Below are 7,412 nucleotides of genomic sequence, written 5' to 3'. Positions count from 1 at the left end.
AACATAAGATATTACAGTTTTTAATGTCCCGTTGGTAGGATATATGTGCTTGTACTTTGTGTATTTTATTATCCAATGATTGTACATTGGTTAATAGGACTGATGGTGAAGGAAAATTACCCACTCGCTGCCGGATCATTACAAGGCACCCCGACCTTCGTCCAGGATATCTACGTCTCTTTCTCCTGCAAATGACGGGGATGAAGGCCTTGTCGGGTGTCTGGAGTAAATCACTCTCGTCCGACTCATTAAAGAAAAAATCTTCCTTCAATATGAGGCGAGTGTAACGGCTGTCTTCTGTAGAAATGGACCAAGGCGCAGCAGGTATGTGAATACTCATCTTTAATTAAAATAAAGGAGTAGAGCATCCACTTAACAATTCAAACAAAGTGACAACAGCTATAGTTCTGCAGGCTAGAAACGCAGTGCAAAAAACAACCACCCACCACCCCAAAGAAAAACACACACACCTATATAGGACTTCCAATCAAAGTCAACTATACACACCTGCCTTCAATTGGAAGTCCCAATCATCCACCCAACATTAAACCAATACAAACATGCCACGTCCTGACCCCAAAACTAAAACACTAGCTCCATCTGCTGGTCAGGACGTGACAGTACCCCCCCCTCAAGGTGCAGACCCCGGAATGCACCTACCAACAAAAAAAACAACAACACAAAACCCATAAACAATAACCCTAAAACAATAAGGGAGGGAAGGGAGGGTGGCTGCCGTCACTGACGGCACTGTGCTACACCCTCCCTCCCCAACCCACCTATCCTGGAGGTGGCTCAGGTGCAGGGCGTGGACCTTGCTCCACCGTCGGCGTAGCCCACTTCGGTGGCGCTGCTAACTGCGCCGGGCAGATGGGCCACTTGGGCTGACCCTGGCAGACGGACCACTCGTGCTGGGCCGGAGGACAGGAGGACCCCTCGGGCTGGACCGGGGGACAGGAGGGCCCCTCGGGCTGGGCCGGGGGACAGGAGGGCCACTCGGGCTGGGCCGGAAGGCATGCGGGCCACTCGGGCTGGGCCGGAAGGCATGCGGGCCACTCGGGCTGGGCCGGAGGGCAGGAGGACCACTCGGGCTGGACCGGAGGGCAGGAGGACCACTCGGGCTGATCCTGACAGGCCGGGCACCCTGGCAGATCAGGGCAGGCGGACCACTCGGGCTGGGCCGGAAGGCATGCGGGCCACTCGGGCTGGGCCGGAAGGCATGCGGGCCACTCGGGCTGGGCCGGAAGGCATGCGGGCCACTCGGGCTGGGCCGGAAGGCATGCGGGCCACTCGGGCTGGGCCGGAGGGCAGGAGGACCACTCGGGCTGGACCGGAGGGTAGGTGGACCACTCGGGCTGGACCGGAAGGCATGCGGGCCACTCGGGCTGGGCCGGAGGGCAGTCTGGCCACCCTGGCAGTTCAGGGCAGTCTGGCCACCCTGGCAGTTCAGGGCAGTCTGGCCACCCTGGCAGTTCAGGGCAGTCTGGCCACCCTGGCAGTTCAGGGCAGTCTGGCCACCCTGGCAGTTCAGGGCAGTCTGGCCACCCTGGCAGTTCAGGGCAGTCTGGCCACTCTGGCAGTTCAGGGCAGTCTGGCCACTCTGGCAGTTCAGGGCAGTCTGGCCACTCCGGCAGTTCAGGGCAGTCTGGCCACTCCGGCAGTTCAGGGCAGTCTGGCCACTCCGGCAGTTCAGGGCAGTCTGGCCACTCCGGCAGTTCAGGGCAGTCTGGCCTCTCTGGCGACTGTTGACTGGCGGGCAGCTCTGGCGACTGTTGACTGGCGGGCAGCTCTGGCGACTGTTGACTGGCGGGCAGCTCTGACGACTGTTGACTGGCGGGCAGCTCTGACGACTGTTGACTGGCGGGCAGCTCTGACGACTGTTGACTGGCGGGCAGCTCTGACGACTGTTGACTGGCGGGCAGCTCTGACGACTGTTGACTGGCGGGCAGCTCTGGTGATGGTTGACTGGCGGGCAGCACTGACGACTGTTGACTGGCGGGCAGCTCTGGTGACTGTTGACTGGCGAGGCTGGGTTGACACACTAGACTCCTGATGCGTGGGGCTGGTATAGGACGTGCCAGCCTAGAGACACGCACCTCCATGCTAGTGCGTCTGGCGGGAAACACCGGACCGAAAGGGCGCACTGGCGGTCTTGAGTGCAGGGTTGGCATCACCCCTTCCGGCTCGATGCTCCCCTTGCCCTGGCACCTGCGGGGCGCTGGTACTGGGCGAACTGGGCTGTGCGTCCGTATAGGCGAGATGGTGCGCACCTCAGCGTAACATGGCGCCCTCCACCTCGTACGCACCTCCCTGTAGTCACGGGTAGCTGGCTTACGGCTCTTCCCTGGCCTGGCCAAACTACCCGTGTGCCCCCCCCAAAAAAAATCTTGGGGCTGCCTCTCGGGTTTCCTAGCCAACCGTGTTCCAGCGTAACGTTCCCGATGGTTCCTCTGTCCAGCTGCCTCCACTCTCCTGAGTGCCTCCACCTGTTCCCATGGGAGGCGATCCCTTCCGGCCAGGATCTCTTCCCAGGTGTAGGCTCCCTTGCCGTCCAGGACGTCCTCCCATGTCCATTGTTCCCTTTTTCTCTCCTGTGGCTTCCTCCTCTTCTGCTGCTTGGTCCTTTGGTGGGTGGTTCTGTAACGGCTGTCTTCTGTAGAAATGGACCAAGGCGCAGCAGGTATGTGAATACTCATCTTTAATTAAAATAAAGGAGTAGAGCATCCACTTAACAATTCAAACAAAGTGACAACAGCTATAGTTCTGCAGGCTAGAAACGCAGTGCAAAAAACAACCACCGACCACCCAAAAGAAAAACACACACACCTATATAGGACTTCCAATCAAAGGCAACTATACACACCTGCCTTCAATTGGAAGTCCCAATCATCCACCCAACATTAAACCAATACAAACATGCCACGTCCTGACCCCAAAACTAAAACACTAGCTCCATCTGCTGGTCAGGACGTGACAGCGAGTTATCGCTGTCCTGATATCTAGAAGCTTTTTTTTTTTTTTTTTTTGGTCATAAGAAACGGTGGCGGAAACATTATGTACAAAATAAGATACAAATAATGCAAAAGAAAACACACAATAGCACAATTGGTTAGGAGACCGTAAAACGGAAACCATTCTCTCCGGTGCCAAAGTTCACACTAATGTTATAGCTGCAAATACTAATGAAAATTGCAAGACATACTTTATATTATATGAAGTCTATTGTCTTTCCTTATGTCTCTTACAACAACACAATCTCTGTTATAATGTGCTGAGTTTCTATGATATGTAGGCTACTAACCAAGGCGTCTCTGATATGGAGGAAAAGTGTGTTTAAAGCACCCTCTCCTGGATGGAGACTTGTGAAAGGGTTACCCACCGAATGTATAGTATATATATATATATATATATATATATATATATATATATATATATGTATAGTATATATATATATATATATATATATATATATATATATATATATATATATATATATATATATAGTATTATAAAATAACATTTCACTGTGATATTTGGACTTCACTGTATGATATTAAAGAACAAATATGTCACTTCACAAGAACCAAAGTATTCTGCTCCATATGAGGGGCTTAGCTTAAACAAATTAAAAGGGCTGAGGTTTCATTATTTATTTCAGTCATTCCTTGTATTTGTATAGAGTTTCTATAGAAAACCCCATTTGCAATGACCAGGGAGTAATAAAATGCTGACCCGAAGCCTCCAATGGCAACAGTACACCGTTGTTTCTGTGTGTGCCACTGTCACAAAGACCACATTGATGGGAGACATGTCCTCCAGTGTGACAACAGTCATAATGGTGACAGTGTGTGCGCCACACTGCTTCTGGTCTGTAAAAAACACATTGACATATGCTGTGTTGGTCATTCAGGGTAAAGAATAGCTATTAAACAAAGGGCCAATGTTAAAACCAAACACATAAGTTCACACACACATATGCACACAAACACACATTAGTAACAATGTCCAACAAGAGGCTCATCATTAATTTAAACTACATATATATCATGTTTATGTTATACCAGAAGGTATATAATTATGAATGTACTGTACTTAATATCTACTTTTATTCCACCTCATAATATTGCAGGACATAGTTTGTCCAACAGAGGTCACTATAACAAAGGGAAGGGAAACACTTGTCCATGCAAATATCTTCAGTTTGTGTCCACAAACCATTATCAAAAGACCCATACGTAATGTCTCCCACATCCCTTCATTATATATATATATCTGTTATACAAGTTGAACAGGCACACATTTCCTCTACTGCTCGTACAAAAGGATCCACCGACAATTTATTGTTGAGAAAGCAAGCATGCTTTATTCACAATCTTGATACAATGTTGCAAAAAGGTGTTTATCAACAACATTCGTTCATCCCAAACCAATATGAACTATCCCATCTGTGCTAACACATTTAAATAACCTCTTCTTTACTGATGTATTTTCTAATTATCATGCCAATGCTCGCCTCTCAAGCGTTTTACCTATGTAATCAAACAAAGCAAGACAATCCCATTGGAGAATCAATGCCAGAACTGATGTACCAAACACCTCCAAACACAGCGTGTACGTACACAGGCACCATGTTCTCACATCTGGTGAACAATGAGAGATAAAAGGACAGAAATTACGACCCCTTCAGTTGTCTGGGCCAGGCCTTCCCGGATCTCCACAGCCCGCATGGAGTGGCCCGCCCAGCAGCCATAAATAAGGGTGATTGTACAACTGCTTAATTCAATTACATAAATCCTATTTACGATGTCTGGGCAGAGGAAACATTTCCTGAGCCACTGAACTGGGGAGTGGTTGTGCTGGTGGTCTCTCTCTTTCTCTCTCTCCGTCTTTCTCTCTATCACTCTTTCACTCTCCGCTGTCTGCTTCTCTCAGAGTTTCCTGCTCACCTCCCTCCTATTCCCCACCTCTTTGTCTCTGTTCCTGTGTTTAAATGTACTCTGTCTTGCTCTCTCCCCTCTCTCTCTCATGTTGTCCTGAGTTGTGTGTCTGAGAAACACTGGGGACTTAGAGAAATGATTCATCTGAGTGTGCAGGGCTGAGTGCTCGCTGCTCCAGCCAGGGCTAGGGTTCTGGTACTCAACCCCAGATGACTCATCACTTTCCCAGCCTCCACCAGCCCACTGCCCGTGACCCTGCGACCTTCTGAACAAATATAAATGGGCATGGTGAAACTACTATATTAGACCATATTAGCAAGGGCATCTGGTATACATCTGTATCCCAGCAATACAAATTATGATCATAGCACTTTCAGATGGGAGGCAGAGTGATTGCTTTTATGCCATACAGTCTGGGTCGAGCAGATACATCTGTTGACATTTGCTGGAACCCAGCACGTCATCAAACCCATACCAACCCTATGCATTTCACCACTGTACTTTATCTCCGAAATAAAAAGGCAGGACTTCAGTTCTTTCTTTCTCTGATTTTCTCTCTCTGACTGTCTCTCTCTCCCTCAGTAGTTTTACTCAGTGAGAACCAGCCCCTTGTGATTGACTGATATTATATTGAACTGGTTGTTGTTTCAGCACCATTGAGTCTAGGCACTGTCGCAACTTAAGTTTAGAACACTGATTTTATTTCAGTTTTGAATAGAAGGTGCCGGAATAACTGAAGTTTACTGTCGGGTTCACGCGGCATGTTTCGTGCCATTAGCGGCACTCAGAAAGACAAATTGTGTGCATTACCACCAGTCTAATGTTAATTTATTAATGGGATAATGAAGTTGCTTGGGTTTGTCACGCTCCTGAAATTGATTATGTTGTACACACACTGTTCAGGGAATGATGTTTTTTCCACAACCCCATAAGTCATTTTTGAAACTGGGTTGGCGGTTATTAATGTCTGTGTGTGATTGGGAGTTAAAACCACTGTGTTTGTGTAACCGATGTGAAATGGCTAGTTTGTTAGCGGTGGTGCGCGCCAATAGCATTTCAATCGGGTGACGTCACTCGCTCTTAGACCTGAAGTAGTTGTTCCCCGTGCTCTGCAAGGGCCACGGCTTTTGTGGCGCGATGGGTAACGATGCTTCATGGGTGTCAGTTGTTGATGTTTGCAGAGGGTTCCTGGTTCAAGCCCAGGTTGGGGCGAGGAGAGGGATGGAAGCTGTACTTTTACATCTGCTCCCCTCGGATATGACTGGCCACACAGACGTGTACGGTGTCTGCTTGAATGTGGTGGCTTCCTGTTCAATCACCTGTAGACCATTAGACTTAGACGGTTGGATTCTGCTCACATGTTGCATAGGTGAGATATAATCATGATTAAGGATGATGCATTAGCTTCTCCAACAGGTGAACTGTCACTTGTATTCTGGAAGTGGATCAGTTTTTACAATCAGACTGCAGCCATGCATCAAGTAAATCTTGACTCCTTTTCAGATTTGGGAATCTTATTTGATGGATTGTACACTTACACAATTTAACACGTTAAAAATGCATTCACAACCACCTCAACAGCTAGATTGCAGTGGATTTTTTTGTCCCTAAATGCATTTCCAATGTATTGGAAACAGGTTGTCAATTCACTTGCCATGGAACATGTTAGAATTCAAAACGTAATGTCTTAATTCTATGTGAAACTTAGGTAGGGCTTGGCCGTTGAATTTCACAGGTGAAAATTACTATTTAATCAAAAATGTTTTATGCAATAGATGCATTATTCACTACAGGAAATTATAATGTACCACCAATACATTCTAACATCCCACTCGTGGGCATGCTGGTGCCTATAATTGGTCAGGGCATAGGGTTGTAGTTAAAGCCACGAACAGTGTCGATCAGAGTGCACTGCACTCCACAGTGACAGGACAGGAGCCCAGTCCGTCATGCTAACCTGCTATAACACTCTTAAGAAAACACATGAAGGCCCCATCCTGCAGTACTGGTCTGGCCCCAAAATGTATCGAGTGTTCGCCTACAATGTTAATTCAACAAAATAGTGCACAGTGACAACATTGGTTGAACATTTTTATATTTTTGGTGTCCTAAATTATTATTTGGAAGGGGCAACTCTGGTCTAACACAGTGGCAGAGCAACTCCCTCTATCAATCTACTTCCTTTTACTGTTCTCTACAAGCATTTTGTTGAAGCAGTACAACTTCATTTTCTCCATTTCCTATCCATTTCCCTCCTATACAATGTAGAAACATCTCATGCCCTTCAGGGGGCAGAATGATTCCCATACTGTAAATGTTGAATATTTACTTCACATTTATCGTCTGTGTATGAGATATTGAGTATGTAGTGAAAAGCAGTGATTTTGTGGTTGCTGACTGAGATGAATATCTCTTGTTGATCATTTGTTTAGTTGTGCTGAGATGAGCTGCTGCAGTGCTCAGTCTGGTCCCGGA

The sequence above is a fragment of the Salmo salar genome, chromosome 20, assembly GCF_965601325.2.
Source record: "Salmo salar chromosome 20, fSalSal1, whole genome shotgun sequence".
Taxonomy (NCBI): Eukaryota; Metazoa; Chordata; class Actinopteri; order Salmoniformes; family Salmonidae; genus Salmo; species Salmo salar.
This window is presented reverse-complemented; position numbering follows the sequence as displayed.